The sequence below is a fragment of the Hyla sarda genome, chromosome 7, assembly GCF_029499605.1.
Source record: "Hyla sarda isolate aHylSar1 chromosome 7, aHylSar1.hap1, whole genome shotgun sequence".
In the NCBI taxonomy this organism is placed as follows: Eukaryota; Metazoa; Chordata; class Amphibia; order Anura; family Hylidae; genus Hyla; species Hyla sarda.
This window is the reverse complement of record NC_079195.1, coordinates 39583665-39607827: the sequence shown is the minus strand read 5'-3', so window position 1 is coordinate 39607827 and position 24163 is coordinate 39583665. Positions and strand designations below refer to the sequence as shown.

The following is a 24163-nucleotide window of genomic DNA, read 5'->3' as shown; positions in this document are numbered from 1 at the left end:
TGTACTGGTCTGTCTCCTGGTAGCACCTCCATGCTCTGGACACTACGCTGAAAGACACAGCAAACCTTCTTGCCACAGCTCGCATTGATGATCCATCCTGGATGAGCTGCACTACCTAAGCCACTTGTGTGGGTTGTAGACTCCATCTCATGCTACCACTAAAGTGAAAGCACCGTCAGCATTCAAAAGTGACCAAAACATCAGCCAGGAAGCATAGGAACTGAGAAGTGGTCTGTGGTCACCACCTGCAGAAACTCTCCTTTTTTAGGAGTGTCTTGCTAATTGCCTATAATTTTCCACCTGTTGTCTGTTCCATTTGCACAGCAGCATGTGAAATTGATTGTCAATCAGTGCTGCTTCTAAGCAATTAGCAAGACACCCCCAATAAAAGAGTGCTTCTGCAGGGGTTGACCACAGACCACTTCTCAGTTCCTATGCTTCATGGCTGATGTTTTGGTCCTTTTTGAATGCTTGCGGTGCTTTTACTTTAGTGGTAGCATGAGATAGAGTCTACAACCCACACAAGTGGCTCAGGTAGTGCAGCTCATCCAGGATGGCACATCAATGCGAGCTGTGGAAAGAAGGTTTGCTGTGTCTGTCAGCGTAGTGTCCAGAGCATGGAGGCGCTACCAGGAGACAGGCCAGTACATCAGGAGATGTCGACGAGGCCGTAGGAGGGCAAGAACCCAGCAGCTGGACCGCTACCTCCGCCTTTGTGCAAGGAGGAGCAGGAGGAGCACTGCCAGAGACCTGCAAAATGATCTCCAGCAGGCCACAAATGGTCAGAAACAGACTCCATGAGGGCTATATGAGGGCCCGACGTCCACAGGCAGGGGTAACTGTGTGGAAAGCCTTGTGGGGTGTAGGTTAGTTGGGGTGTTGCTGTTATAGATACTGAAAGGGCGCTGTTAATCCTTGTCACTCGTGACACCAGGGTGAGGGTTAAAACTCTGTAGTGATGCTGAGCCTATCGCCACCCTTCCCAAGAGCGATAGGTGAGTGTGAAATAAATAGATTGCGGAATCTTTACTGAAGACTTTCTGTATTTGCAATAACGGTAACAGTCCAGATAACAGTCTATTGAAACAGCACAGCAGTGATTGACAGATGCTTAGGACCGGAAAGTTCTCTTTAGCTTTAGAGGATTGTATTTGCATAGATCTGCCGGATTTAGGGGTTTGATTAGGTCCGGAGATCTTACTGAGATAGCAGGGAATTGTATGAACTATCCGTCTCTAGCGCAGGCTTAGGCCTAGTAATTTATCTTGTAAGCAGCGGAGGTCCTACCTCATCCAGAGTCAGCCACCGAAGAGAGCGATCAAGATGGCGCAGCTCCCTTATATGGGCAGGGGCTGGCCGGTTTGGATTTGTCCAATCAGCTGTCACTCATCGTTACATTGCATTGTGGGTGATCACATGTCATGAGAACCACCCAAGGTCCTTCAGCAAAACCATAGAGTTCCGAACTAAGTCACATGACCCGCAGGTCCTGCGACGCAACCAAGGTAGGAATCTTTACTAGACATATTTACATATTTATTTACATAAATATTAACTAACTATGGGGTGACGAGAGGCTAGCTAAGGTAGAGGACCCCCACTGTTCCTAGGGACTCTGGCTTTGGGGACTTCACCACAAGGTAACGTATGAAATACGGTACCGGGACACCACAAACCCCCTTACTTAAAACAAGTCGACCCCGACGCCTTTATATTTTCTGGGTACTCTTACTAGTATCTTGTAGTGTTGAGCGGCATAGGCCATATTCGAATTCGCGAATATTCGCATATTCGTTATATCCTCGTTTTATTTTCGCATATGCGTAAATTCGCGTATGCGAAAATTTACAGATGTGAAAATTAGCATATACAAAGTTAGCATAAGGTAAAATTCGCATATACGAAAATTCGCATATGCAAATTTTCGCATATGCGAATTTTCGCACGCCAGTCTCACACAGTAGTATTAGAGCCTTCTTTACACCACACAAGCTGGAAGCAGAGAGGGGTGATCACTGTGATGTGTACTGTGAAGAAAAAAAAAAAAAAAAACAAAAAAAAAAAAAAACGAATATTCGTAATTACGAATATATAGCGCTATATTCGCGAAATTCGCGAATTCGCGAATATGCGATATTCGCGAATAATATTCGAATTGCGAATATTCGCGAGCAACACTAGTATCTTGACTAGACAACATGAATTTATCTAGACATTATGAAGCTTACTATACATCTTGAAGCTTACTAGACATTGTTGAAGCTATCTAACCTTTAGTTTCTAGCTCCTTAGACATTTTTATAGCTCTCTATAACATTTATGAGGCTAACTAGACATTTACGTCTTTAGATACCTTTAGATATTTATGAAGTTCACTAGACATTTATATACAGCTTTCTATACATTTAGTCTCAAGTTGTCTAAACATTTTTTGAAATCTCACCACATTTTTTCTTTTTGCCACAATGAGTCATCTGTTAGTACACAGAAGGGTATATTTGCTTGCCCGAGGCTCTCTACCAATAAGGTTAGCTACTAGGGTCTATCGGCTACACGCTACCTACCCCTAGAACACAACAGTATAACCTATCTAGGTTACCTTTTAGAAATATGTGTTTAATGTCAAGCTCGCAAGAGCACCTACTGGCCAGTTAGAGCATCTCACACACGTAATAAAGAGAAGAGAAATATGAGTGTACCTAACAGTGGCAGGAATGGTTATCAATAGGCTACAATTCCTAAAGTGTTTCTTGAATGTGAGATATATTTTTGTACTGAGAAGATTGAGGTAGTACATTTAGGTGAGCAATTTGGTGTACTGAAAAGACAAAGGTAGTACATTGAAGTGAGTTATTGAAGGTACTATGTGTGCAGGTACGGAATGTGAATCTTGGTACCTTAAGGGTAGTTTACCCTGTGTAGTCTTTTGAGACCGTTTCTAGCAATTGGCGACTGTAACAATGCTACTCTCGGAGGAGCCGGGAGAGTCACCCGTTTAGCAACTGCTAAAAGACCTTGTAAATGTTCCTAGTGTATGTATGTAAGTAAGGACTACTGACAATTGTTTCTTTTGTGTACACGTGCATCTAGCGGACATTTTTCGTGTACAACATTTACTTACATTTTATGTACACAGACACAAAGCTATTTTTTCTGTGTTCAGGAACAATAGACATTTTTATTACACAGGCTTACACAATTATTAACACTAGAACAAGGTTCAGGCGCATACACCTGATAAGTGCAAATTTCAGCAAGAGAGTCCTATGAATATAGGGTTATGTACATAGAACGGACGTGTAAGGATCTGCAGTCCACCTACAATAGGAGTCTATGGGGAACATGGCCTTACCACAATCAGCCGGGCACAAAACTTACGAATCTCCTACTGGCTAGGAGTCTCTTGACCTGATGGTCAGGCACAAAGCTTAATGGTACATTGCTGAACTTGGAACTGGAACACTCTTAGCATAGTCCTGCTAGGCACATTTTCTTGAACTTTGTTACTGGAAAATGAAATTGGTTAGCAAAGAAAACAATAGACATTACTTTACAGTCCTTCAAAAGACATTTTTCCGGAATCTTCTTGTGCCTCTTGTAGACCCCCCATACCTCTCAACATCTGGAGCAGGCAAGGAGTTAATGTAACTCCCCCACACCACATTGGTGAGAGTAGAATGAGTAACAGTAGGATTCAAAGTGACCAGGAACAAGGTTGGTGCATAAGGTTCTAGCCTCATCTCCATATCGGGAGTGGACCAAAGCACTTTTGTCGGTACCCTGGAAGCAGGTAAACTCTCCACTTCGGAGGAGGGCCTTGGTACATACGTTGGTACCTGTGCAGGAGGCAAACTCTCATTGCTCCGAGAGGGCCTAGGTACGTACGTTGGTACCTCTGGAACAGACAAACTCTCATTGCTCCGAGAGGGTCTAGGTACGGTCTTTGGTGCCCGCAATTTGGGCCAACTTTCTTGGGCTTGAGCAGGTCTTGGCACTTTGCTGTACACAAAAGATGATTGATGCTGTAGAGGCTCCTCCTCCTTGAGTACGTTGGTGGAGGCATCAAGAGCAGACCATTTCGGCCTCAGGTTGAAAGGATCCGATTCCCAATCTGTAGATGGAAAGTATTTGAAGGGAAGCTGTGTTGGGGCTGTTGGTCTTGTGACCGCCGCAGCCCATTTTCCACGCAGGCTCTGGACGGGGGTGTTCTCCACAATTTCACCCACCTCCAGGGAGTAGAACTTTTTGTTATGATATGGCCTCTGTACTGCTCGCCGGTTTTTGAGGATGGTTTGCCCTGTATGGCAATCTAGGAGTGTCCCATAACCTCTGACCTTTTTGAACTTGGCCACAGTTGCTCTTCGTCGTTCTAAAGGCTCCTCCCCTTCTCGGGGATGATCCCCCTTGCGGATGAACAAAGCTTCCATTTCTTTAGTGTTCTCCTGGTAATGAATTCTTTCCTTAGGAGGCAAATGCACATGCTTAGGGGCGTACAGTTCTCTGTGTTGGGCCTTTAATTTGTCCATCAACTCAGCCAGCTCGGCTTCCTGACGTGCCCTTTCTCTTTGTGCGGTTGAAATTGGTGGGAGTGGCTTCCAAGGTATGGGTTGTAGAACTGGCTGCATATTCTCGATGAGTCCTGGCTCATCCCCAAAAATCCACTGGGGCAACTCTGGTGAGCACGGTTGTGCACTTGGCAATCTGGATAGGGGTATTTCAGCTTCAGGGCTGGAGGAGGAGGAAAAGGCGGCCTCTGGCGGTGTACTCACTGCAGACTCCTCCGAGGGGATTTTGGCCCACGAGCCCCAAGTTCTGTGGTGAGGGGAGAATATCACCGGTGATGCACCTCCAGGTATCCCTGCTCTGTCCGCTGGAGGTGTGTCCGGCCAGTCATCGTCATCATCGGGCAGTGGGGGAAGATTGCAGGCCCCCTCTTCATCCAGTGACAACCGCTGCAGACGGTCGGCAATTTCTTGGAAAAGTTGGGCTGCGACTGTCACAACTTTCCGCTGTTTCGGCACCATTTTGCTGTTCTCACTACGTGGAACGCTGCTCTCCACCATGTCTGTACTCTCAGGCTCCCTGTGCAGACTGAAGAGGTCGCTGTGCGTGGTGTCTTTTATAGTGGGCTTCCCCAAAATGGCGGCTGGCAGGAAGAACGTCATCGGTGCAGCCCAGACTTCTGGTCCTCCCAGAAACAACTCCTCTGTTTCCAAGTTCCCTTTCGGTTGTGACACAGCAACTTGGCAGCCACGCCCAGGGGCGGGTCATGGCGCAGCGCGGGACTTCTCTGCGTGCTTCTTCTGCAGCAGGTTAACGCCTCCCATGCTGACCGGACCAGAGGATCGTAGCATGAATTTGTTTCGCAGTTTACACATGGCAGCAAATAAATCTTTGCCTCCCCCCTTACTTGTCGCGTGGCCCCCTTGCAAATTCGCACCACACGCACCGCTCCTGTACACTGTAAAGCGGTCTGCGACACATGAATAAAGTCTGTTTCTTTTTTTGGGGGGGGAGTACAATTTCACTAGTGGCAACAGCAGCAGGCACTCACCCGAATCCTGTTTGTGCGACGCCAAAAAGGCTTTGTGGTGAGGAACTGTGTGGAAAGCCTTGTGGGGTGTAGGTTAGTTGGGGTGTTGCTGTTCTAGATACTGAAAGGGCGCTGTTAACCTTTGTCACTTGTGACGCCAGGGTGAGGGTTAAAACTCTGTAGTGATGCTGGGCCTATCGCCATCCTTCTCAAGAGCAATAGGTGAGTGTGAAATAAATAGATTGTCCACAGCAGTGCTGAACTTAAAACTTGCGGAATCTTTACTGAAGACTTTCTGTATTTGCAATAACGGTAACAGTCCAGATAACAGAGTCTATTAAAACAGCACAGCAGTGATTGACAGATGCCTAGGACCGGAAAGTTCTCTTTAGCTTTAGAGGATTGTATTTGCACAGATCTGTCGAATTTAGGGGTTTGATTAGGTCCGGAGGTCTTACTGAGGTAGCAGGGGATTGTATGAACTCTCCGTCTCTAGCGCAGGCTTAGGCCGCAAGGCCTATTAATTTATCTTGTAAGCTGCGGAGGTCCTACCTCATCCAGAGTCAGCAACCCAAGAGAGCGATCAAGATGGCGCAAGCTCCCTCATATGGGAAGGAGCTGGCCGGCTTGGATTGGTCCAATCAGCTGTCACTCACCATTACATTGCATTGTGGGTGATCACATGTCATGAGAATCACTAAAGGTCCTTCAGCAAAACCATAGAGTTCTGAACTAAGTCACATGACCCGCAGGTCCTGCGACGCAACCAAAGTAGGAATCTTTAATAGACATATTTACATATTTATTTATGTAAATATTAACTAACTATGGGGTCACGAGGGGCTAGCTAAGGTAGAGGACCCACACTGTTCCTAGGGACTCTGTCTTTGGGGACTTCACCACAAGGTAACGTATGAAATACGGTACCGGGACACCACACAGCCCCACACCATGCAGGACGTTTGACATTTGCCAGAGAACACCAAGATTGGCAAATTCGCCACTGGCACCCTGTGCTCTTCACAGATTAATGCAGGTTCACACTGAGCACATTTGACAGACGTGACAGAGTCTGGAGACACCGTGGAGAACATTCTGCTGCCTGCAACATCCTCCAGCATGACCGGTTTGGCGGTGGGTCAGTAATGGTGTGGGGTGGCATTTTTTGGGGGGGCCGCACAGCCCTCCATGTGCTTGCCAGAGGTAGCCTGACTGCCATTAGGTACCGAGATGAGATCCGCAGACCCCTTGTGAGACCATATGCTGGTGCGGTTGGCCCTGGGTTCTTCCTAATGCAAGACAATGCTAGACCTCATGTGGCTGGAGTGTGTGAGCAGTTCCTGCAAGAGGAAGGCATTGATGCTATGGACTGGCCCACCCGTTCCCCAGACCTCCATGGTCTGGGAGGACATCCCTCAGGAGACCATCTGCCACCTCATCAGGATCATGCACAGGCGTTGTAGGGAGGTTATACGGGCACGTGGAGACCACACGCACTACTTCACCTCATTTTGACTTGTTTTAAGGACATTACATCAAAGTTGGATCAGCCTGTAGTGTGGTTTTCCACTTTGATTTTGAGTGTGACTCCATATCCAGACCTCCATGGGTTGATAAATTTGATTTCAGTTGATAATTTTTGTGTGATTTTGTTGTCAGCAGATTCAACTATGTAAAGACGAAAGTACAGTGGTCCCTCAACATACGATGGTAATCCGTTCCAAATGAACCATCGTTTGTTGAAACCATCGTATGTTGAGGGATCCGTGCAATGTAAAGTATAGGAAGTTGTACTCGCCTGTCCCCGCCGCTCCAGACCCGTCACCGCTCATCACTGCTGCCCTGGATGTCGCCCTCCATCGCTGTCGCCGCGTCCCCGTGGTGTCCCCGCCACTCCGGAACATCTCTGCTGTCCGGGATCGTTGCTCTCACGTCGTCGCCATCACGTCACTACGCACGCCACTCCTATTGGATGACGGGACGGCGCGCGTGGCGACGTGTTGACGACGATGGAGAGCGCCGACGATGCAGATCGTGAAGAGGACGCTCCAGAGCCCCGAGGACAGGTAGGAGACGATCACCGGAGCACACAGGGCCCCGTAAATGGCTATCCGGCAGCAGCTGAAGCAGTCAGCGCTGCCGGATAGCCGCTTATGCGATGGCCCCAACATACAAAAGCGTCATATGTTGATGCTGCCTTCAACATGCGATGGCCTCTGAGAGGCCATAGTATGTTGAAATGATCGTATGTTGGGGCCATCGTAGGTCGGGGGGTCACTGTATTTCACACGATTAGTTCATTCATTCAGGTCTAGGATGTGTTGTCTTATTGTTCCCTTTATTTTTTTGAGCAGTGTAATTCTGCTGGGCTGTGAGAGGCCATGTCTGCCCCTCTTAACGCTTGTTATGCAGCAGCTGATGTTTTATGATCTTTTGCAGCAGAGGAGATGTGCATTTCGATGTGTGTGTTTTGATGTTCTGCAGCAGCTAAGGTGTATATTACAATTTTCTGCAGCAGCTTAGGTGGGTATCATGATGTTTTGCGGCAGCTGGAGTGTGTAATATGATGTTCTGCAGCAGCTTAGGTATGTATTATGATGTTCTGCAGAGGCTAAAGTGTATATTACAATGTTCTGCAGCAGCTTAAATGTGTTTTATGATGTTCTACAGCAGATGGGGTGTGTAATATAATGTTCTGCAGCAGCTGAGGTGTGTGTAATGATGTTCTGTGGCAGCTGAGGTGTGTTATGATCTCTAGCAGTTGGAGTGTGTATTATGATGTTCTTCAGCAGCTGAGTAGTGTTTTATGATATTCTGCAGCAGCATTCTGCAAAAGTTGTGTTATAATCTCCTGCACTTCGGCAGTGTATTATGATTATCTGACGCAGCTATTGTGTATATAACATTGGTCTGCAGCAGCTGAGGTATTTGTTATGTTGTTGTGCAGCAGCTGTGTGTATCATGATGTTCTGCAGCAGCTGTGGTGTATATAACATTGTTCAGCAGTAGCTGAGATGTTTATTATAATGTTCTGCAGCAGCTGAGGTGTGTATTATGATGTTCTGCAGCAGCTGTGGTGTGGATTACATTGTTCTGCAGCAGCTGTGTGTATCATGATGTTCTGCAGCAGCTGAGGTGTGTATTGTGATGTTCCACAGCAGCTACGTTGTGTATTATGATGTTCTGCAGCTGCATTGGTGTATATTACTTGTTCTGCAGAAGATGAGGTGTGTATTATGATGTTCTGCAGAAGCTGTGGTATGGATTACATTGTTCTGCAGCAGCTGAGGTGTATATTATGATGTTCTACAGCAGGAAGGACACGTAGTCGTCTTACACACACTTCAGCTGCTGCTTTTATAAATTCTACAAATGTGATCAGTGACAGACTATTTCTGCCAGAAGAGATAAGTGGAGTCTATACGGCATCGCTCATGGTATAAACATCGGGTTCTGACATGAGACTGTGATGTTTATACAAATAATATATACATTTGTGTCAAGATGAAGTTTCCATTGATGTGAAAAATACTTATAATACTGGATGTGACAGGTACATCTAAGCTGACATAGGAGGTAACAATTGAATTGAAGCCTTTCTTCCTATATTTTACACTGCAGTTACCATTTTGCTTTCCTAGTCGTTCTTTCATATTATGTCAGTTCCTTCAGACAAACCCGCATCAGATGACATATAACAATAATCTTTATTCATTTACTGCAAATATACAGATGTCATGCATTATTGTGGTGCCGTGATATTGTGTTACAACAGAGCCCAAGTGCATGGAGCTTCTATGGATCCCAATGTATAAACAGATGTGTTGCCGAGGGACTCCTTTAGCATCTGAGCAGTGATACATACAGCAAGAATACCTGGTCCGGTGAGTGTAGGGAGCCAGTGATGATACATACAGGATCCTTGCTCACCTCAAAGCTGGTGGCCCGCCATGGGCCACCGGCTGTGAGGTAAGCAAGGATCCTGTATGTATCATCACTGGCTCCCTACACTCACCGGACCAGGTATTCTTGCTGTATGTATCACTGCTCAGATTCTACAGGAGTCCCTCGGCAACACATCTGGTTATACATTGGGTTCCACTTTGACAGGATGCTCATATATAGTCCAACGTCATGCTAACACATGATGTTAAAGTACCCTAAGTAAGTCCAAAATTTAGAACATTCTATTTTCTTCGTAGAACTCTGCATTGTGTTATTTCTCCTGAAAATGTAGGAATAATTGAACCAATGAATGTTAGCATGAAGCATTTTCCCAATACCGTACAACACTGATGGGCTGACAATGTCACTGTGCAGACACATCCCATTGACAGAAATGGTAACAATCGGTTGTCTAATAATTTTATACATTTTCAGGGGAATGTTTGTGTTCTAAGAAAGGATGCTCTAGAAATGTAATTTTATGGTAAACACATGTATTTAGGGTCCAAAGGGCTAATTTTTCTCTTTGAGGAGGCCACCATAAAGGTGTGTAGAGACTGGGTTGTTCAGGAATAGGAAAACAGACCTAATTTCTTTCAAAGACCGCTCCCTGTCTGTCTCCACTTTGGGTGTGGTAGTACCCTTTGGCTTCTATCTTTTTAATGGAACTGAGCTGCAGAACCACACCCAACCTGGAGACAGACAGGGAGCGGTCTTTGAAAGAAATTATCTCTGTTTTTCATGCTTCATTCTGGTAGGATGGATATGCAAAGCAGTTCTCTAAAACTACGTATTGAAGGTAGATTTCCCTTCAAGTCAATGTCTGTGCTCCCTAAAGAAACTTCAGATCATGATTGGCGATTTAAAGGGGGGTACTCCCCCGTAAGGATGTTTTTTTTATATATATATAAAGATGCCTAGCATAGTTCTTGTAAAAATCAAACATTTACTTACCTACCCTGCTCCCCCCAGTACCTCCGGTCTCTGGTAGGATCATCTTCCTGGTTTCCAGGGTTCAATGTGCACAGTGCAACTCTATGAATTGTTGGCCACAGAGATTACTTGCCTCAGCCAGTAATTGGCTGAGTGGCAATGTGACATATTTAACCTCGGCCCCAGACTTCTTCCTGAGGCTGGGCTTAATAAGTTACATTGCTGCTCAGCCAATTACTGGCCATGGCAGGACACCGAAGTGGTCAGTGATTTGCTGAGATGTACTGTGACGCATCGACCCATGGTACCAGGAAGAGGATTGCATGGGGAATCAGAGCAGTGATAACAGAGGCACCGGGAGGAGCACAGGAAGTAAATAAAGACTTGAAACAGGCTGAGCATCTTTATTAAAAAAAGAAAAACCTTGTTAGTACCTCAAGTAATGGTTCAAATGGCCTAAAAACTTCTCCTGAAGAAGTGACCCATCTGAGAAGAGAGGGGGGAGGGGGCCCCTTATCAGTACAGATCAGGGTGCTGGATGTGGCTGACTGCAGAGAAGTCGGTGTCAAGGGTCTGAAGAGGCAATGAATTCTGCCTTCAACTATTATGGCAGTCTTCTCAAAGAGAAACTTTACTCCTTTTGACTGATGACATAGGGCTCTCTGTTGCCAGCCATGAGGGGCCAGTACCAATAATGGGCAAAAAAACTGTCACGGGAATAATGGGCAAACCAGTATGCATGTAAACAATACATTAATTAAAACGCAAAATGTGTTTCTGAGCCATCCTGACTCCTTCCTCAGGCATCTTAAAAATGGGGTAAGGTCACGTGTATAAGAACCATTTGATAATATTGCTGACTTCCCCGTTAAATTGTAATTTTGACCATAATTACTGTGGCTGTTTACAATGGAATTTTTTGACTGTATGAAAAGATCCTACATTGTCGACAACACATGTTTTCCTCCTATTGTCCATAACCATAATTCTTTTTTTCCCCTCAAACCTCATTCGTAAATTGTGTGAATGCATTATGCCAGAGTCAAGGTAATGCATGAGAGCAGGTCCAAAACCATTACTTTGTAAAAGACAATGCACAGCAAATGTGAAAGCCATCATCAAGTATTTATACACTGTAGCCTTGCTGTTTGCAGTTATGTTGAGTGACAACCTATTCCAAAGAGATAATATAAACCCACTACTGGGCAAATGATACACTGCAATAGTAAAGATTCATAATTTGGCAGGTAGGCTTGGACCACTCATTGTAGCTATGTTTCCATTCTTTCACTTGTGTATTTATTGCATCGTCAATGCTGCGCGCCCTGCACAGTCTTGTCCCTTCTGATTTGTCCTATTCATTGTTTTCCTTTCTTGGTGTTGTACAGTGGCAAACATTTAATTTCCTGGCTGCATTATCCCTGAGCTTCTCTATAAATATTAATCCCGTCCTTTGTCCCCGGGTATCTCAATCACCATTTGCCGCCTCTATGCCATACAGACCTTTATGAATATAATTGTGGAAGTATATGCAGTCCAAAAGCCACCCAGTTCTGAAAAATGCTGATATATCACAGACCAAGAAAAGAATATGGACAGGGGTGACAGGACAAAGAAATCAGAAAGAGCAAGCGAGGACAGTCCCACAAGCCGGACAGAAAAAGGAAGCAAACTAAGCAGCTTTTAAACATCCTGTAGAAAGGTAGACAAAGCCGGTGAAGCTGCTCCGAATAAAAGCTAATGAGTTTTCTACACTTATTCGAGAATTGCAGCCTTTTCCACCCTTTTGTGTTCTTCCTATCTGCAGAGCTTCCTGCGTCAAGGGAGAGCTGAGCGAGTTGCCTTTTGTTTTGTATTTATTTTTATTTCCCTTTGTACTTCGGCTTTTTTTCCCTTTGTTTATAGGAAAGGATCTCATTTCCCATGCTTATCTTTTCTCAAATTTAATCTGCTGTTTTTATTAAAGTCAATAGAGAAAAAAGATAACAGTGTTAATATTTTTACGTGTTCTTTACAGTGATCCAGACAGCTCCGGAGGGGTTATAGAAACTTAAGGATGAAACAATGACTTTATTTGCTTTAAGTGTGGTCCTTTGAAAGAAATGTAAATTAGTTTTTTGGGGAGTACTTCTGATGTGGTAGACTATGAAAACTGGCTGGAGAAAAGGGATTATGTGCAGAGATCTAGCAGTCATTTAGCTGGCAATAGCTTTCACTGATCTCTCACTGTTCTCTCTTTATAGTATGAAGTAGTGACCAAATAATACAACATATATATATGCTTATACAAATAGATATCTTTGCTATACTGTGCCCAAATAATGTTAACGACAGGTGCCTAAATACCAGTTGTTTGTCAGGATGGCTGAGTATTCTCGGCCATCCTAATAAGGTGTCATACAAGGCGCCAGTTTCTTCCCCTAAACTGGGTGTACTGGTCTTCAATAGCACACTTCTGAGTGCCCAAGGGACACTGCCCAATCCATAAACAAGGGAAGGTATCTAGCTGCTTTCTGTGTTGCCTTCTCTTAGGCTTTGGTACAAAGTGTTGGATTTATCAATGGGTTTTATGTAGATTTTAGCAATTTTTTGCAAATTTTTGAGAAGTTTCTTTTTTGTGGAAAAATGTTGTCCTTTTTTTTTGAGTTTTGAAAAAAAAAGTTTGTGGTGCACAAACTGTGACTTTGTATATCAGGTTTCTGGTAAAAGCATTAATATATTCCCTCAAAATGTTGGATAAGAGTTACAAGCGCTTCGTGCCTGCGGCACCCTCTTCAGTTGTAACAAGTGATGTGCCCAGAGTAACCCCCGTCACATACCTCTAAGGCATTTTATATTATCAAGATGCCCTCTTTATGGTTTCTCCAAGAATTTCAAGTAAACCTATGCATTTTATTAAATAACACATTTGATTTATGTATCTTCATTTTAGCCATTCTGTCACTACTTAAACTACCTTAACGATACCTGTTGTAGAGTTCTGTAGAGCGAGGCATTCAGAGACGGTGACATCTTTGAGGCTGCAAATCTCAGGACTTCAACTCTCATCAGAGGTTCAGGTCCCTCCCAGCCTTAGACTGCGTTATACCTTGTTTAAAACCCAGTAACAAGCTGTCTTCAGCACCTGTGTTGATTTTGGGCCAAACTGAAAACCTGGAACCGGAAGGAAATGATAAAGGGAATGACTTCACCAAAGCTTTCTGAGCCACTATGGTCTGCTAGAGATTTCATATCATCCCAGATTGTCCATATCTCACCAAGCTTTCCCTAGACAAGATATTTGCTTCCTGAAATCTGGTAGATACACATGACAGGAACCTTGTGAAAATTTAGCAACCCTTGACCACCATTCCTGTCACTGTCACGTGTAAAAGGGCTAGTGATCAGCCTGGGAAAAAGAAAAAACACATATTTATAGGCTGATTAGATATTTTGTACAGTCATTAAAATCAAAGCAGTCGACTGTAAATCACCTTGTGCAAACACTATATGGGGTTGACAATGATGAACTTATAGGGCCACAAGAATGATCCAGCAATTGTCTGCACAATCATTGAGCTGTATATTAAACAAGATCTGATCCATCAGATTGGAACTCCTTATTAAGCAGCTGTTAGCTCTTGTAAAAGGACCCTTACATGTATCTCCTTACAGCCTACATCGTGGCCTTTTGTCAGTTGCACATATACCCAAAGCCTAGCTTTATTAGGACATTTATTAGTTCACTCTTTCAAAGGTTTGGTTAACAAAACCTGCATTCTAAAAGCTCATAAAGAAATAGAAAGTGGTCACTCATTTAAGGACACCGTGTTATCAGCTTCAAGAGACCCTTCTAGCTAAATGAAGTGGTCCAAAATATCTGGCCTGAGTCCAGGGCCACATCCAGTTCTCTCTTTGGCAGTTTCTCATTGACCTTGCGATGACTCTACACATTGCAGGTCATTTGTTACTGTGTGACGCAGCATGGCCTAGTCAAAAGAGATGATTGCCAGGCCAATCAGCTCACACCTCCCAGTGGTTGAATATTTATACAGACATGTAACTTAGTCCTATTACCATGATCCAGTCACCAGCGATCCTGACCCTTCAGCGATCCTGACCCTTCATTATCTGTGTACTTGACCTGCTAATTTCTGATCTCTTCTTGTTACCTGCCGTGCTTCTGCCTGCTGACTTTGTATTACGCTACCCTCTTGGTTTGACCCTTACCAGTCCTGACTATGTTTCTGATTCAGATTTTGTAGTGGGCTTCCCTCCAGGTTTTGATTCTTTGGATTGTCCCTGTTTAACTCCTTGTTTGTTGTTTTTTTTACCCATCCTGCCTATGTATTCATGACCTGGTTTGTCTGACTTTCCTGATGCCCTGTGAACATGGCGAGTGAAGGAACCATTGCCCAGTTGGGATGAATAATCCATGTAGGTAGCAGCAGTGGTTGGTGCAAGATTCAGGTCTACAATGATCTATACCAGGGATGAGACATTATAGAATGAGGTGGAAAATAATATGGATTAGGGCCATTTTGGGTTTTAAACAAGCCGTTACAAAAATTATTTCTTGCTGTGGAGGACCTGTCCTGTCCTGCATTATACAGGAACTGCACTGATATTAATGAGCACAATGCAATGCTTAATTTCCCCTGTGGTGGTGGTGCAGGAAAATTGAACAACTACTGCAGGTTTTCCCATAGATAATACCTGATCACTGGGAATTCTAGGAAGTGGACACTTTCTGAACAGCTTATTCTCAAGAGGCAAGAAAGGACTTAATTTTCTCCTTTAAAGGTGGTATCCACCATAAGGTGATTTTAGTACGTACCTGCCAGACAGTAATAGACATGCTTAGATAGGATTTGTGCTTATCTTGGGGGAAAATGGCTATGTAATGAGATTACCATAATGCTGTGGCTGTCTTTTAGCGAACTGGGTATTTCCTGTTGGAGTTTGTTCTCTCAAACTACAAATTCCATAGATCCTTGTTTGTAAGTGTGAGGTCACTTTCCTCCCCCCCCCCCACACATCAGCCACCCCACCTATTAAAACACATATGAACTGCATTCCAAGCAAAAGACCAGTATTTTCTGACACTGTGTCTCTGAGTAATTATGCATGCTGTTAAAATAAATAAATAATTATTGGGGCAAAATTCACAGTAGAATCACAGTAGACAACCATCACACACATGTACAGACACAATATTATGAACTACACTAACTTTACAGCCCCTGAAGCATAGTCAAATAAATAGAAATCCCCTTTAAAGTTGACCATCATGGTAAATATAAGGTTTTCTTTAAATGTACCCTATTTTTCGCCGTATAAGACGCACTTTTTCTTCCCCAAAACGGGGGGGGGGAAAGTCGGTGCGTCTTATACGGTGAATACACCCCTATCGCGGCGGTCCCTGCGGCCATCAACGGCCGGGACCCGCGGCTAATACAGGACATCACCGATCACGGGGATGCCCTGTATTAACCCTTCAGATGACGCTGACCGCCACGTCTGAAGGGAAAGTGACACTAACCCGGCTGTTCAGTCGGGCTGTTCGGGACCGACCGCGGCGGTCCCGAACAGCCCGACTGAATAGCTGGGTTAGTGCTTACAGGACACCGGGAAGGACCTTACCTGCCTCCTCGGTGTCTTCTCCGTTCAGGGATCCCCTGTATGGTCGGCGCTCTCCTTCCTCGTCATCACATCGTCGCGTACGTGCGTCGGCGTGCATAATAACGTGATGGCGGCGACGGAGAGCGAGCATACCCGGCCGGCATCAGAGACGTTCCGGAGCGACGGGGACACGGAGACAGCGATGGAGCGACATCCAGGGCAGCGGTGACGGGTCCGGAGCGGCGGGGACATGTGAGTATTACCTCCTATGCAGTGGTCTTCAATCTGCGGACCTCCAGATGTTGCAAAACTACAACACCCAGCATGCCCGTACAGCCAACGGCTGTCCGGGCATGCTGGGAGTTGTAGTTTTGCAACATCTGGAGGTCCGCAGGTTGAAGACCACTATTGGGTTAAAAATCTTTATTTTTTTAGATTTTGCACCTATAAATTGGGTGCATCCTATACGCCGGTGCGTCCTATAGGACGAAAAATACGGTAATTGTTTCTCTCCATAATCCTTACATTATCACATGCAGGGTTGGGTGTACTGATGTGTGTGAAGCTCTCTGCTTTGTATATCATGTACTTTGACCTTTGAAGGAATTAACAATCAATCTACAAATCGTGAGTTAAACCCTCGAGGATGTGCTATTTTTTTCTGAGTTAGATTTGGTAGATATCCCTATCTATATGCCATATCACGATGTTAAAAGATTTGAGGCTCCTATGTTTCTTCCACATGTTGTGGTCTTTAAGTTTCTCATGATTTCCGTGATTGTCTTCATCCATCTTTTTGTCAGTTTTCCTCCTAATTATATTTTCCAGCAATAGCAATAATAGCCGTTCTTGTGCAATAAAATATTATTACGAGGCTACCTGTGGGTTATTTCCTTAAAATATAGCTGTAGATTTAACTAACATTGACTATATACCAACACCAATTAGATTCTTGTGAGCATGGAAAACATAATAAACATAGCACAAAATATCCACAACTAATAAAGGAAATGATCAGTGATCCAAAGTGAAGTGGGACCATTGACGTCTTAGAAGACCATAGGGATTTTTCATACTTTAGCCTTATTCTGTATTTTCAGGTTTGTAGCATTCCTACCTTCTTGTTGCCATTCTGTTTAGCAGTTGCTATGGTTTTGCTATATTCTAGTATAAACGGTCAGCGGAGTAAAAGAGCGATTTAATGATAGAAATAAACCTTTGTTAGGATCCATAAAACATCTCGATAAGGAGCTGTTAAAATAAGGGGAACGCTTGTTATATTGATTTAGCCTTTACAAACTTAGCTTCATACCCAATTATTTAAAATAGCGCAGGGTTGTGAAAAATAGAGTCGCGATTCATTATGTTCTAGACGGAGTGCTTACTGTATCAACCAACAAATTAACATACGACTACCTGCCAGACTTCACTTCAGAAATCTTTGATTTTTCCGCAGTAAGTGTGAATCGTGCTGTTCTTTGAATCGTCGAATTTCACTGATGTTTCCTGAACTCCCCTGATCTCCCGACATCCGTATTATATTTGCTCGTCACATATAGCCGGCAACCTCCCAGCAATGAATACGGTGATAAAAATAAAAAGTGTCTGCAGGGATGTTTTAACACTTCGGTGGGCCCAGTGTAAAGACTTAATGAGCGCCCCCCTCCTCCTTCCTGCTGAACGTTATTCATTACTTTCTGATGTATTTACAGTAAATTAAACATTATTAAGACAATCTGTCTAAAAATTTGTTCCTAAAAAATTAAGGGTAATGTTTTTATTCAAGATCCAGTAGATTGATTAGTACTTAGAATTACCTTCAGCGCAACAAACAGTCCATTAATTAACTCCTTCTCGATATTTGCCATATATGTATGTGAAAGGTTGGGTCAGAGAGTATGGTACTAACCCCATTCTATACATGGATGAGTGCTAGCTGATATTTTCAGCTGTCGGCGATCGTCAGTGGCACTGCCAGTTGACCCCCTAGATGCTGTGGTCAGGCGGCCACACATTCCACAAAGTTACATTATACACTTGGAAACTGACCTAACATAATCACTAGTACACTACTTTAGGTCCATTGAACTCGGCACACACATGTTGCAGTATAACTAGGCATACCATTCTGCAAGCATGTCAATACAGTGACCCCCTGACCTACGATGGCCCTGACATACGCTAATTTCAACAACCTCTCAGAGGCCATCGCATGTTGAAGGCAGCATCAACATACAATGCTTTTGTATGTCGGGCCATTGCATAAACGGCTATCTGGCAGCACTGTCTGCTTCAGCTGCTGCCAGATAGCCGTTTACGGTGCGCCGTGTACTCCGGTGATGGTCTCCTACCTGTCCTCGGGGCTCCGGAGCATCCTCTTCGGGATCCCCTCCATCGTCGTCATCACCTCGCCGCGCAGACGGTCCCGTCATGCAATAGGAGCGGCGTGCTTAGTGATGTGATGACGGCAACTTGAGATAGACGATCCCGGGCAGCAGAGACGTTCCGGATTGGCAGGGACATCACGGGGACGCGGCGACAGCGATGGAGCGTCATATCAAGGGCAGCGGTGACGAGCGGTGACGGTCCGGAGCGGCGGGGACAGGTGAGTACAACTTACATTGCACAGATCCCTCAACATATGATGGTTTCAACAAACGATGGTTCATTTGGAACGGATTACCATCGTATGTTGAGGGACCACTGTATGTACTCCAAACATAAGCCATTTTTTTACCCCAAACGTAGGCCATTTTTCAGGTGTGAAGCCTTTGTTGTAGCCCAGCAATCTCACCCCCTGCTCTATAGGAAAGTCTTCTATATTTTGTTATTGGTGTTGGTCATCCAACAGTTTTTGGTGGATCCTACATCTGATTGGGCTCAATAAATAATTTGTAGATGCGGTCAATAGATACCCTGTGGTGTATTTTATTGGAAAAAGAATACACGTTTATGGTGTTTTCTGTTTGCAATATTAAAAAAAACATGTGTCCCAGACCTTTTTTTTTTGATGAAGTATTTTAGAAAGGTTAATGTTTTCCCAAGATGTACAACATATAAAAAAGTTAAAATTCTGACAGTGACCATTTAACATTCCATAGTGAGAACTGCAGAACAGGCATTTCATTTTCTATGGGCCAAAGCAAGACAAACAAGGAAAGGCTTCTCAACAGCCCAGTAGGAACCTCTGTTATGTGAATCATTATTAATACATTAGTATTGATCACTAATGTGGTCCATATTTTTGCATAATATCCATATGATGGCCGAGGGTCAGCTTGACTGCACTTATACCAGGTAATAGTAGCAACAATAATTATATTATAAGTGAATTACCCATAAAATCAGCACAGCTGCTTCTATATGTATATGTGTGATATATAATTATCTCAAATGTCATATTGAAAAGAAAGCACGTCTTAAGGTGGTAGACCGAGAAGTTGAGCGTTCTTATGCCCTTTATTAAAATTTATATCTACCATGTGGCTTGGGGAAAGAGTAGAACTTGATAAATGGCCTCTTGGTCCATGTAATGGTATAAATTATGAAACGGCAAAGATGCTAACTACCACCAGATGAGAATAAAGAGCATTAAATATGATATTTGCATTGTTTCCATTAAACCATTAAGTCAGGTATTAGGCAAAATTGGTCTGAAATGCCTGGAGAAATAGTTTGAATTCATGGGTTATTTGCAACTAGTGATGAGCGGCAGGGGCCATTTTTGAATTTGCAATATTTCGCGAATATATGGATGAATATTCATCCTATGTTTGCGAAATTTGCATATTCGCTTTATTCCCTTTTTTCCATGCAAAAATTTGTAATGACAATTGCATAGTGCGCATGCGCGATTATATCTTTTACTTACAATAAGGGAGGGATCAGTGTCCTCTGGAAGTGCCGATATTTGCAAGTATTTGCATATTCACATATATGAAATGTTCACGCTCCACACTGACTCAAAACCGACACAGTAAATAATATTGGATCCTTCTTTGGACCACAATTTGGAAGCAGGAGGGATCACTTTTCTTTTTCTTTTTTTTTACAAAGTACACATCATTGTTGTTGTGATGTGTACAGTGAAGAAAAAAAAAATAATGCATATTCGTCATTATGAATATATATCGCTATATTCTAAATATTTGCGAAATCGCAAAGTGCTGATATTCGCGGTAAAAATTTGCATTTCAAATATTCGCGCTCAACACTATTTGCAACTTGTTGTTTTAACCAATGTGGTCAGCATTGTGGAGGATCGGTATAGAAGGTGTCCTCTATGAATATGAAGACACTAGCATTATAAATGTTACATGGTAGATGGTCCAAGTTACACATTTTATATTGGAGCCAAAGGGTCTTCAAGTTAGGACAAATACTGGATAATTAGAATTAAGATTTTACTTTACAGATAGTAAGAATCTTGCTGTTATTTTGTCTTCTCTCTATTAACCTGTTTCTATGTCCATTGATCTGGATCCGCTCATCTTTTTTTTTTTTCATCTAAGAGCCGAAGAACGTGCTCTCGAATCACCCAGAGTGCAAGAAAAAGTGCAAACGTGTTACACTAAAAAAAGCGTGCGCAAAGGATGCGGTCTTTCGCAAGCCCTTCTCCGATAGGAGAGAGGCCCCCCAACAAACCTTACCCTTCGCCTCCGGACCAAAAGGTGCCTGCAAGGTTCCAGGTTTGATGTCCCTTTTTGCCAAAGCTACTAAGGGACCACAAATGCTCCAGGCATCCCCCTTGGCGTTAGCCAAGGTATCTGCCCGCAGTGCCGATAACAGTTGGTACCCTGCCCAGCTAGGAGGGACACCCAGAAGGGCTACCACATCCTAACAATCCTGTGGACACACAACATATAAAAAGTGACACAGTGACAAAAAATAAATAAACTAGTGAATGTGTGCAGATATACTGCCTTGACATCCGACCAGATCTATAAAAATTATTTCTCTGATCCTAGCCAGAAGGCCAGGAATCAAGAGGTGAGTGCCACAACACAAGGTGAAGAGTTCATGGTGCCCGTGCTTCCACTCAATGAGCCAATACTCCCAATGAGTTTCGGGACCTCTGGGTCACCACTTCCAGAGCCACTAAAGTTCCTCAGATCTAGACTCTCTCAGCCTCATGGCGAGACCCGGAGGAAACAGGCCACATCGGGGAAGCCATCGAGCTGATTCCTCAGAACCAGCCCCGGAATGCCATGGTACACCTGTCCCCTCCATGCAGCACCCTTCCCCACCAGCCCATCCTCACCGGCTGAACCTAATAAGAACTGATACTACACTTGATCTTAGCCAAAAGGCCAAGAAGCTATTCGCTCATCTTGCCTGCTAGCCTTGGCTTGTTTAGAGTGAAGAACATATGGGTTAGTCTCTCTTTTAAAAAGCCCTGACTTTTGCAGTTCTGTATGGATTATAGTGTAAAAATGTTTAGTTTGAACTCAGTATTTCTTGTATCTCTCTAGTACCTTGTTCTTGTCTAGTTTATAGTTTTTCTTTGTGTATTCTTGGCTTTGGAATGCTGGTATTGCTGCTGTTCATTTCTTACTATCATCATTTGTTGTGGCAGATCAATTTTGGACTTCTAATCAATATTGATTAAAATGAATAATCAATTTTTGACTTACAGGGGTACTCCACTGGCCAGCGTTCGGAACATTTAGTTCCGAACGCTCTGTCAGCCACACCCCCTTGTGGGGTCAGCCACACCCCCTTGTGACAACACACCACGCCCCCTCAATGCAAGTCTATGGGAGGGGAGTGACAGACCCCCACAGCATGCACAGAGCTTTCGGAACTAAATGTTCTGAATGCTGGTCAGTGGAGTACCCCTTTAAAGGTTGTCCCAAAAAACTATCCCTGCCCATACACCCTATTGACATATCTTAATATAAAAGAGGAGGACACCTCCATAAGGACCTCCAACTATGAGACAGAGTAGAAAGCCATTGTATTACATGGATGGCCATTTATTGGAATAATCATTCAGAGACATAACTCCTATGTAACAGGCCCAACTCTGCTATGTGCCATTTACAACACGTATGGCCTTTTGTCACAGATGGGCTTCTAGCTCCCTCTCAGGCAAAAGGGATTGGATATGATGACAACCTCTAAAATTCATATAATTATGCCCTAGTGGCTACAATGTAATACAGCATTTCTCCTGTAGTGGCCGCTACAGAGAACACATATAGCTGGCCACATCTTCCACCAACATAATGGTAGGACTTTCCCTTTTATGAATTACTCCAATTGTCTCTTAGTTTTCTTTCCTTCAATGTACTTTAATAAAAATGCTACCAAGACTTAACTTTGAGGATTTAATATGTCCTGTGTCTTATGGCAGGAAAGCACTGTATCAAGTGCGTTATTATTAGGCCGATGACAATACAATGAATAGGGGATATTAATTAAGCTCCAATAAAAATGCTATAATCTGCCACATTGTATTAATTTAACTTCTAATCCGGCCAAGTAACTTCATTTAAATGAGAAGAAAGAAATCTTATATTATTAATCTATCCGCTGCTCTTTAAATTAAGCTCATATATTCTTTAGATTATATTAATCTGTATTATTACAGGAAGAGTTAAACGCCAAGTCCTTCCTGGTGAAGTTTGGGTCCCATAAATCATATAGTCACACTCACTAGGGACACAGAGACTGAAGCTTCATCTAGAAGTAGTAGTAAATAGTTTAGTGTTTTTTTTTAGGCTAAAGGGTACATTTTTGGGGTCATTGGCAGTTTTTCAATAACCTGTAAGAGAAACACATTTGTACATGTGTATTGTGTTCTTTGTATATATATTTTTTTTACAAATTTTTGCATTTTGTTTTTTTTTCTACACCCTTAGATCATGAAATGACATGATTTGCATGCAAAAAATTAAAAAAAATTCCAGAGCTCTGCTCCGAGGCCAGGTTCACACCAGTATATCATCTACGCATTGTACATTACATTCAGGCCTGGGGTACATGACAATTTCTGTTCGTGTGACCAAAAATGATTGTACCGTACTGCCGTGATTGTGCAGGATTGCCATTCTGGCTAGAAAATGGACATTGATAATCACACAGTCGCAAGAAATTCTATTCTATTCTATTCCTGTGGCTGTAGGTTTGCGACCACTTGTGGGTCCCAATGTGACCCTATTCTCTTCAATGAGTCCCAATGATGGGCAATCACAGCAGTAAGACACGGTCAATTTTAAGTGCCTAAGACTACCATTTACTGCACTTTGATGTAAGTTTATAATGTTAGTTATACAAAGTATGGTTTCTTTGAGACAACAGTACCTGCTAATTCCAGGTCTTTTTGAAGTGTCCTTGGCTCTTGGACAATGCTTCCGATTATTATTCTCACTCCTGTCAGAAATCTTGTGAGGAGCACCTGGTCGCGGCAAATTTATTGTGAAATGATTGTCTTTCTACTTCTGTATTATGGCCTCAACAGTGCTCACTGGAACATTTAGGAGCTAAGAAATGCGCCTGTAACCAGCGCTATTTTTATTTTTTTCAACAATTAGGTTGTGAAGGTCTTGGGACAGCTCTTTGCTTTTACCCATGATGATATGAGTCTTGTGTGACACCTTGGCAATAAAATCTTTTTGTAGTTTTGGGACTTAACCAGCTGATATTAATTGCCAATGATAAGGGGCTGGATTGCTGTTTAATTACTGATAGATTTCAGCTGTTGTCTTGGCTTTTCAGGTCTTTTTGCACCTACCTTTCTTTATAAGTTCAATACTCCCCTTTTTTTTCACATTATTACACATAACTTACTTTTCTTAGGTTATTTGTTTAGGTTTCTTTGTATGTATGAATTACTTGGGTTGTTGCCAACATCTGGAGAAAATGCCATGTCAATGTCACCTTTGGAAATATATTTAATGAGAAAAATGTTAACGTGTTCAATACTTCTTTCACCCGCTGTAAATGCAGTATATCACACAACTCTGTATAAATGCTGTATATACCATAGTTTTTTTTCTTTGTTAAAGCAATGGCAGGTGAAATATATCCCTTTGAATGAGACAAATCGCCATAACTAGTATCACTGTGTATTTGTTTACACAGTGCCTGAACTAAAAGACATCGGGGAGCGGTCTTATGAAGGGCAACGCTTTTGCATTGTCACTAAAC

The 24163-nt window shown here is 43.2% G+C and overlaps 1 protein-coding gene and 1 pseudogene across 4 annotated transcripts in view; one reads left to right on the top strand and one right to left on the bottom strand.

The window, feature by feature from the left end:
* CRTAC1 (cartilage acidic protein 1) overlaps positions 1 to 24163 on the top strand; it is a 661264-nt gene that overhangs the window by 249870 nt on the left and 387231 nt on the right. The window lies entirely within an intron of this gene.
* LOC130283607 (U2 spliceosomal RNA) lies at positions 21271 to 21333 on the bottom strand (annotated as a pseudogene).